Raw genomic sequence first — 10,221 nt, 5'->3', positions numbered from 1 at the left:
ATTCAAGCATTCCAAATCCTAAAAGGTATAGACAATGTCGACCCAGGGGACTTTTTTGACCTGAAAAAAGAAACAAGGACCAGGGGTCACAAATGGAGATTAGATAACGGGGCATTCAGAACACAAAATAGGAGGCACTTTTGTGAGGGTCTGGAACCAACTCCCCAGTAATGTTGTTGAAGCTGACACCCTGGGATAATTCAAGAAGCTGCTTGATGAGATTCTGGGATCAATAAGCTACTAACAACCAAATGAGCAAGATGGGCTGAATGGCCTCCTCTCGTTTGTAAACTTTCTTATGTTCTTCTTATGTTCTTCTTATATGCATACACATATAGAACATTCATACATGCATACTGAACATTCACAATTTAATTTGAGGAGAAGGCCAAGAAAATGCACTCAAACTTTATTTTATTTAAAGTAAACATCCAGCTAAGCCAAACACACAGTCAGTTCTGCTATGGTTCCTCTTCCTCTTCCCCTGTACTGTCACATTGGCTGCTTTCAAAATCTTCATTCTCAATGTCCTCATCTAGAATAGTGGCATCCAGGCCTATAATGCGACTGTATGTGTCTCTGACACTGTCCTGGTGGGATCTGAGCTCACTGATTCTCCTCTGTACGACACAATGTAGTCCACTGTATCCCTCCTCAGCAAGTCCCAAAGGGCAGCCTTTCATAGATAAATAAACATGTTTCTGGATTAGTGACAAAGGTAGGAGATGGACATTATTCAATAGAAGTCATTGCAAAATTGTTTTTTTTGTGATCACAATATTTATCTTGATCTCAATGTAACAGCGCAAAAAACAATGCAAAGGCTTCCCCTTTTTAAATTTTAAAAGGGGGTTAAATATGTCCTATGAGGAAAATTTAAATGAATACACTGATGATTAGGGTTCTTGGATGCACAATTTAAAATATTCCAAATAGTATCCCAAGATATTTCATCACCAACAATAGATAAGTCTCTATTCCAAATAGTATGAATCACTAAAGGGTTTGTAAGTAACTTTCAGAAGTGTAAAGTGAGGAGACCAGGCCCCTTGTTCTACCCTTTTTATCCAGCACAGTATGTAATGTGTGCAATGGTAACTCTGTTCCCCAGGGCACCCCATAGGCACTCATCGCAGAATGCAGACAAAGCTAAAAAAAAAAAAAGGTACCTGGCAAATTATATTGCCATTTTAAATCTTGGAAAGTGAGGAGGCTGTTATCTTTAAAAATGTCAGCAAGAATTATTGCAAAGTTAAACTACTTCATTGTTGAAAGTAACTACAACATGTATTTCCTACCAGAAATGTTTATATATGAGAAAACCAGAAGACTTACAGTAAGTCCCTGCAAAGCATTCTATTTCAAATATATATTCATGTTAATATGAACTTACTGTGTCTGCTTAAGTCATCTGACAGCTGCAATGCAAAGTCTCTCAAAGTTCCTGCGGATCTCCTCAAGTACTCCCAGTGCTGCTTCATCTCTCACCAGAATGACTACTTCCTCATGCAGTCTTCTTAAGAGCATGAATTTGTCGAAGACCCTTTTCTTAGTGTAGAGGCCAACAGCGGTCTAATTTTACACATGCGCGCACACACGCCCAGATATATAGATATGCATAGTGCAAACTACAATAATTATGCATTCAAAATATTTACTTTTAAAATGTTTAACATACCACTGCCATGCAATTCCCAAGGCCAGGTGTGACTTTTCCGCTGCCAAAATTTCGTCGAGGGAATCAATTCTGCCAAAGTCTTTTTAACATACCAGTCTGATGGTAGAGATGATGGGTTCTTTGTTTTATGCTTACAAACAGACCGGCCTCATTGTCCTCAGCTGTTGCTGTTGAGGCAAAATTGTACAGGATGTGAACAATTTTTAATAATTGCACAATCAAAATATTTTAAATGAGAGAGAGAGAGAGAGAGAGAGAAACTGTAGAGGCACATGAGTAAATGTTTACCACAAGCAGCCCACTGCTGCACATCTGTGACAGGGGGGCAGGTAGGAGGAAGGGCGAGGGGTAGTTATGGCAGTGTTCAGGCCACCACGAGGGAAATGTCATTAACAGGTAAAAAGTAAAGGTGAGTTTAGATGTATCATATTGACTAAAATGCTGAGGCCGAATTTCATGCATTTCAGCCGTATCTCACTCGCACCCTCCTTGTTGAATGGATGTCTGAATGGATTTGTATTTTATCTTGGCTAATATATTAGTATTTTTAAATAAGCTTACTTTACTTAATTTATTTTACGGCAACTATGTACACAATACAAATTATTACCGTATCATAATAAACATCGTATATTTGTAATGCCAACAAAGCTTATTTTTATTTGATTTGACGTCCCCGTCATCCCCACCAGACAAAACACACTCCAAATCTCACGAAGTAAGTTACTACAGTTGCGGATCCACAACTAATTTATTTAACTTCTTTTTTTTAATTAAAAAGGGACATTTCGACCATCTCTCAAGTGAAAAGCTACTGTTAAATTCTACACTGAAACGTATATGAGAAAAATGTATTGCTTACCGGGTACGTGAAGCCAATGCCCGTAGATGCGGTGGAAAAACATGGCTGACTTTCAAAGTACATTGTGTTTAATCAGAGAATTTCGACAAAAACTGCCGCGAAGCATTGTGTTTGAAAGTGAAAACGTTACCCACGTAAGGTTTTCCCCCCAGAAAGCAGAAATGCAGAAACGTTAACCTGTTAACGTTTCTGTCGTGAGACTGGTTTGTTAGCGACTATTCAAACAGAAAAGCTAAATAACTGGACATCTACCAATCATGTTGGGTCTATGATTCTCCACCAGCCAAGTGGGCACCATAACTTCCTAACATTTTCTTTAAACCAAATATATATAGAAAATTATGTTTTAAGCTCAACATTGATAATATTTGTTTAAATTAGAAAAAATATATTTAAAAAATAAACCACCAAGTGGGGACTTAAACCACGTTTACGCTACAAAGTGGGGACCTGCACAGCCTGCAGTAGGACTGTGTCTGAGCAGCAGCCACTCTGAGTCCTGCTGTTCACAACCATTACACAGACATGTTGCAGAATCATCTTCCTCTTTCTTACAATTCAGCATTTAGTAGTTTTTAAGTTCTAATTCTTTACTCTAGATTACAGAATCTTTGCAAATGATTATGAGAATGTTTTAAAAAGCTATTTTGTAATTTTTAGCTAAACTAATTATAACCATAAGATTATTTCTACTTAATTTTAATTAACTGCTAATTTTTATCATACTAAATATCAACATATAAATATCATATTTAATATCTAAATTATAATATTTACATAACATATCATTTTAAAATACAGTAATTTAATTATAAGGCACTATATACAAAAAAATCAAATTGGGGAAAGAAATTCATTTTGAAACCTGAGATATACATTTAATATAAAAAACAGTTCTGCGCTATCCAAGTGAGGACTTGTGTCACTCAATACTATCTAAAGGGGGACTCCATTCCACTTCACAGAGAACTATGAACCCAATAAGGTATAGCACTAATACTTCGAATACAAAATAATTATTAATCTACTTATCAATTTTCCTTCATACCCGTTATTGACAACACACTCTTATACTACACCTACACACACTGGTGTGTGAGCATCATTCTGCGCTATCCAAGTGGGGACTTATGTCACTCAATACTATCTAAGTTTCTGTAAAGTTTCTCCACAGAGAATTATGAACCCAATAAGGTATCACACTATCAATATTATATATATATATATATATATATATATATATATATATATATATATATATATATATATATATATATACATATATACAGTATATATATATATATATATATATATATATATATATATATATATATATATATATATATATATATATACCTTTATAAGCAAGGTATGTTATATCCATTTAATTTGGTAATTTTTGTAGAAAAAAAGCACAAAACTGTATTTGCAAATTAAGAACATTTGGAAGTTAAAACTAAATGATCTAATACTGTATATTTTTTTTCAAGTAATGTGTATACAATACAGTATTAAGAAGAAAAATATTAAGAAAATGTTGCACTTATACAGTAAATTAAGAAACAATAACAACTAACAAATGTAGATTCTGTACATAGTATATGTATAAGCAAAATATAAAATGTAATAATACAGAAACAGTTTTCAAGCAAGTGTGATTTTTTTTCTGGCAATTCTGAAATGGCAAGAATTTTTTTTTTGTCTTGTGCAGTTTGAGGTTCTGGCTTCGCTATCTGTGCGAAATCTCTTATAATGTACAATAAGAAACACCCTTCACACAGCATGCTAAATTATTATAAATCACAAAAATAAAGATTTTATTATGAATGTATTTTAAGCAAAAAATATATATTTTTCATTACTATAATGCTAATGGTTTGGTCCAGGATTTGTAGGCTACGTAGTTTATTTACTGCATTTGTTAAAAACAAAAATGCAGCCGGTGAAACTTTCAACTTGCTTGCATTTCTGTTTCTACAGTTTCATCTGGGTTTTCTTTGGATAAGCTTATGTCATGTTCATTGAAATTTAAAGAAAGGCCGAAGTTAATATTATAATTTTTTTTTAAATGCAGTACTGAGCGTGATTAAAATATCTTGGCTACTTCATTCCCTTAGTGTCGGATTTACAGTTTGCAGAAACAGCACTGACTACAGCAGCAAATAGGAATGGATTTAGCTAGTTTTAAGCTTGCAGCTTTCAGTATTTATACTTTATTATACAATTGTCAAACAAACACAACATTTATGGAAGGTTTATTATTGAGAGTGGATTGACTGTATGTAATAAACGCATACAATACTTGTTGTGAATTCGATAGTCGTACTTAACATCCGAGGAGTACGCGACAGCAGAGTACGTTTTAAGCAGTGTGTTTTGATAGTAAATCGCTACTTTGGGTCCTTGTTATAGGCAAGTTACCTTTCAAGTCGAAGACGACCACCAACATTAAGTATGTGATATTCCCTGCCCTTGAGGTAGGTAATACTGAGCTCTCTATATCAGAGCTGCCGAAGGCCCCTTCCTGTGATGACGCACTCGGTCCCGCCTACCGAGGGTATAAAACCGTCACTCACCGGAAGATCTCCCTCTTTTTCCTTCTCAAGACGGTAAGGTAAGACTTCTGTGTCTAGAACTGAGCGTGTTGATAGGAAGAGCCCTCGAGTCCATTCGGGTCGGTTGTAGTTCCTAGCATTCGTGCTGAAAGCTGGCTTGCCGCTTTCCCGGGATCAACGACTCTTGAAAAAGACCGAGTTTTTTGTCTTTCTGTCTTTCAGCGGCCCCCCCTGGGCGGGCCTCTCTCTCTTTGCTGTCTGTTGTATGTGAGTGGCTGTCTGTGCAGCCACCCACGAATGAGTTGACTTTTCCTATAGAGAGTCACACAAGTATCCTCCTCGGGGCTAGGCCTGCCGTATCCCCACTGTCGAGTGACCCAGCCGCGCTTCCTTCCTCGGGGCTAGGTACTACCGTATCCCCATCCGAGCGGAGCCGGCGGCCGAACCTGACCGCTGCGGTGTGTCGGTTCATGTGTGTTCGGTGTGTTCCTCTCCTTTACTTCCTTCTTATAAACTGTAATTTTTGCTTGACAAAAACTTCACCCACCGTGGCTTCGACCTCTGTTCCCCCCGGTACACGCTTCGCACTGACCAGGTGTGTGTGTTGACCACGCGGTCTGGGTACGCACTTTGCGTAGCGTCCTCTCCGGTGCTGCAGTACAGCGGCGCACGCATAGCCTGATTCTCTTGGCACAGGCTGCGTATTATCTGACGCCAGCGTAGGAGCTTTACGCACACGGTACTTGTTCACAGTACGCAGTGTACGTAGAATAGTATTCACAGCGCATACAACGCGCAGGTGTTCATTGCTCCTTTCCAAAAAGTTACGCACAGAGCGCAGTGTACGCAGTTCCGCTCCCGCTGCGCAAGGCGTCTGGAACATTCGAGGACGAGCAGTGCTGTGCACGTTGCTCGCATTGCGTAGGCATTGAGCTGCTAGCGCATACCTCATGGTGCTGCACGGTATAGTGCAGGCCTAGTCTGTTGTGCATCGTTTAAAAAAAATAAAAAATGAAAAAGATGCTGAATATAAACAGACCCATGCCGGGGTTCCATGCCTGTACGGCTTGTAACGCCAGTATCCCACAAGAGGATAACCATACCCTCTGTGCACGTTGCGCTCGTTGCGTAAGTACTGCTCTACTAGCGCATAGCTCGTGGTGCTGCACGGTAATACCAGAGCGCACGGAGCTCAGCTCAAGCGCTGCATGCAGTGTACATATTACACGGTGCAGGCGTAGTTGGTTGTACATTAGTGCCCATACGCTGTGTAGTACACGGTGCACTTGTGCCCACGGTACCCGGCGCAGGGTAGGCGATGTTAATGGCCTTAGCTGTAGCGCTAGCGAAATTTACACTGTGTTAGTACCTGTGGGTCAAACGCAGTGAAAGCAGTGCTTAGTGCTATGCACAAGCCAGACGTCCTGTCTCAGGACTCTGCCTAGCATCTCGAATGCAGTACACAGTGCGCTTGGGACGCACGGGTTATTGCGTAAGCACTGCTCAACCTGGCACATAGCTCATGGTGCTGCACAGTATCTGTGAAAACAGGATACTCGGTGCGCACAGGGCTCAGCATACCTTGCTGTAACGCTAGTGAGTGGACACGCTATGTTAACACTTACCAGTGTTCAACGTAGTGCGAGCAGTGCCTCAGTGCTAATGTACAGTCAGCACCATATCGGGGTCCTTCCCTGTACGGCCTGCGACGCATCATACGCATCAGGACGTATGGTGCTCGGTAGGCAGGTGCTTAGTACATCAGGGTGCATAGCGCCTCGGGTGCTCGATGCACGAGGTGCCTCGTTGCCTTCTGCCTGTAGAAGGTGCTTCACTCTGCGGTAAGCTACGCGCTGCCCCGGTCGTGTGACTGCACGTAGTCCAGGCTAGACACCCCTGTCCAGTTACTACGCTGTGTTTACTCTTTTTTCTGCTTAACAGCCTACATCGCTTTGCGATTGCAGTCTGCTGAAAGCCTTACAGCGATCGCTGTTTTCTGCTTTCCTCTGCTATTAAGTCTCTGCCGTGCCCCGCTGTGGAATTGACTCTGCTGGACTGCCTCAGCCCACCCTCTCGGTGTGCTTAAAATATTCAGTTCACCCAAGTTGCCGTGGTGTCTGCTTATTACCCTCACAGCTTGCCGTTGTTGGCGTGTATGTGTGTTTTTGTTTCACTGCCATGCGTTTTTAAAAATAATAAAAAACGATACAAGCGCGATTCCTCCATCGGGATCCAGCTATGCTGAGCCCCGCTGTCGAGATGCTTACGCCGGCTTGTTTCAGCCTGCCTACTTGGTGGGCTGGTAAAAACAAAACAAAATCAGTTACCCGCATTGCCGTGGTAATTATTTTTACCCGCACAGCTTGCGTGGAGGGTGTATTTTCGTTTCTTGACTGCCTTGCAGTTTAAAAAAAAAAAAAAAAAAAATAGCGTTATTTCCACTGGGACCCAGCGCTGCTGGCCCCGCTGTTGAGCGGCTTCTGCTGGCTTGTCTCAGCCCGCCTACTCGGTGCGCTGTTTAAAATCAGTCACACGCGCTGCCGTGGTGACTGCTATTTTACCCTCACAACCTTGCTGTTGTGTGTGTGTGTGATGTGTTTTTTCTTACTGCCTTGCAGTTTAGAAAAATAAATAAATAAAATTTGGTATGATATTAACCGGCAGCTCTGCTGCGCCCAGCTGTTGAGTTACATACGCAGGCTTGCTTCAGCCCGCATACTCAGTGGGCTGGAAAAACAAAACAAAATCAGTTAACCGCGTTGCCGTGGTGACTGATATTTTTATCCACACAGCTTCTGTGGTGTGTGTGCGCATTTGTTTCTTACTGCCCGGCAGTTAGCAATAAATAATAAGCTGATTCTTCCACGGGGACCCAGCTCTGCTGTGTCCCACAGTTGAGTCGAATCCACCGGCTTGTTTCAGCCCGCCTACTCGGCGCGCTTGGTCACCCGCCTGGCATGGTGAATGTGTTTCTCCCATAGCTGAATGGCTGGGTTACTGCCTTTGCAGTTAAGAAATAACAAGTTGCAGCTCCTTGAGCCTGTGCTCCACCCTGGCATACGCTATGCGCTGCCTCGTTATTATTATTATCCGCGTTGTGTGACTGCACGCGGTCCAGAACCAGGTTATCGCCGCTCTGCACCATGGTGCAGCACAGTGCGCTCCCCTGTACTGCTCTCCTGGTTGCCTACCGCAGCCACTCGAGTCTGGGTATCCATCCTGGTGTATGCTTTGCGCTACCCCAGGTTGTGTTGACTTCACATGGTTAAGGCTGGGCTCCCCCAGTCGGCGCCCTCGGTGTTTAGATGCTCCATGCCTCAGTGCTTAGCACCACAGCATGTGAATAACACCTGCACTCGGTGCCCCGATGCTTCGGTGTACCAGTACTGTATTCTACCTCACTCAGTGTCCTCGGTGTGTCTGCACCCTTGGTGCCTGAGTGCTTCAGTACATGGCTGAGCTGTACGCGGCGCTGGGCCTGGCCAGGCAGCAGGCTCAAGCCCTTGCCGTGGCCCTAGCTCAGCCAATAGCGCCGGTCCTGGAGCTGACCCCGCCTATCCCGGTGGTTACCCCGGATGTTACGCGCTGGCATCTGCCGTACTCGGCAGGCTGTCTGGCCGGGCAAATGGTTTATCACACTGGACTGAAAGAACACAGATTCCACATTGCTATTCATCTAGTGCACAGGAAGTATCTCCGCTTCGCCTTACAGGGGAGCATCCTGAGTTTTCTGTGCTGTGGTTCAACCTCTCCTTAGCCCCTGCACGTTTCAAAGTGCATGGATGCCATCCTAGCTCCCTTGCGGCTGCAAGTGATCAGGGTGATGAATTAGCTGAACGACTGGTTGATCTGCCCAATCGCAGGAAGGAGCAGTGGCCCACACAGTGCAAGCCTGCCTGTCGGACGACAGAGTGGCTGCCATTTGCAACTGTCTGGCCCTGTTCAGCAAGGGTTCACAGTATAATTGGTGTTGTGTTAAAAACTATTGGGTCTGATGGCCTCGGCTTCATCACCCACCCAACTGGGGTTACTCCACAAGCGCCCGATCCAAGTGTGGCTCAGTGCCTTAGGCCGCACCCCAAGCGCTACAGACACCGCCAGCTGACCATGTCTCGCCTAGGCTGGGAAGCCCTATGCTGGTGGAAGCAAGCCTCTCTTCTGAGCGAAGGCGCAAGCATAGGAGTTATATACAATTGTCAATTGGTGATGACAGATGCACCCAACTCTGTTGGGGGGCCGGTCTGGGCAGGTGGATGAGTTCACGGACCCTGGTCGGATCGCTGGATATAATGCGTGGGAACTGAGAGCAGCCCACGAGTGGTCCAAAGCGTTTTTTGTACGCTTTCCCGCCTATACCGCTGCTCCCGGCTTTTCTAGGAAAAGTGGGGTTAGAGAAAAGTCAGTTCTCCAGGTGGCCGAGAATGTGGTTTTCGACCCTGTGCCAGCTGTTACATAGCCAGCCCTGGGAGATTCCACTTTGTTGGATCTCCTCAGTCAGGCGGAAGGCTCTCTTTGGCACCCGGAGCCACGCAGGTTCCAGCTATGGGTCTGGCCCCTGTAAGGGACTGCTGGCTAGCCTTAGGGCTATCGGACGCAGTTGTGGGTACCATGCAGAGCGCTAGGGCGGACTCCACTAGGTTTTTTGTATACCTATAAGTGGAAGTATTTTCAAGCTTGGTGTCTGGCTAGAAACCATGACCCCATCACTTGCCCTAGGCCAGTCATATTGCAGTTTCTGCAGGAACTGCTTGGTGCTGGACGGTCACCTTCCACCTTGCAGGTGTATTCAGCGGCTATCTCTGCTTGCCATGCCCCCATAGATTCTATGTCCCCGGGTGCGCATTTTTGGCTACCCATTTCCTTAAAGCCGCACGGTGATTACGCCCTCCTAGGAGGACTGTTCTCCCCAAATGGAGCCTTAATATTGTGCTAGAGGCTCTCACGAAGGCCCGTTTGAGCCCTTAAACTCCATTGAGCTGAAGCATCTGTCTATGAAGACAGCCTTCCTCTTAGTTATCACCTCCGTAAAGCGGATCATTGAGCTGCAGGGGCTGTCTGTTCACAGCTCCTGCATACGTGTGTGGGAGGATGGAAGCGGAGTGTCACTGTGCACCAACCCTGCTTTC

At 43.9% G+C, this 10,221-nt stretch overlaps 1 long non-coding RNA gene across 1 annotated transcript; it reads right to left on the bottom strand.

Annotated features, from left to right (window-relative positions):
• Nucleotides 1-406: 406 nt before the first annotated feature.
• Nucleotides 407-2,731, bottom strand: LOC131737195 (uncharacterized). Its single transcript, XR_009328780.1, has 3 exons — nucleotides 2,541-2,731; nucleotides 1,679-1,845; nucleotides 407-676 (listed from the first exon to the last, which is right to left on the bottom strand). It is a non-coding gene; the product is annotated as an uncharacterized LOC131737195 (long non-coding RNA).
• Between the last annotated feature and the right edge of the window lie 7,490 nt (nucleotides 2,732-10,221).

Source organism: Acipenser ruthenus, chromosome 5 (assembly GCF_902713425.1).
Source record: "Acipenser ruthenus chromosome 5, fAciRut3.2 maternal haplotype, whole genome shotgun sequence".
In the NCBI taxonomy this organism is placed as follows: Eukaryota; Metazoa; Chordata; class Actinopteri; order Acipenseriformes; family Acipenseridae; genus Acipenser; species Acipenser ruthenus.
This window is presented reverse-complemented; position numbering and strand designations above follow the sequence as displayed.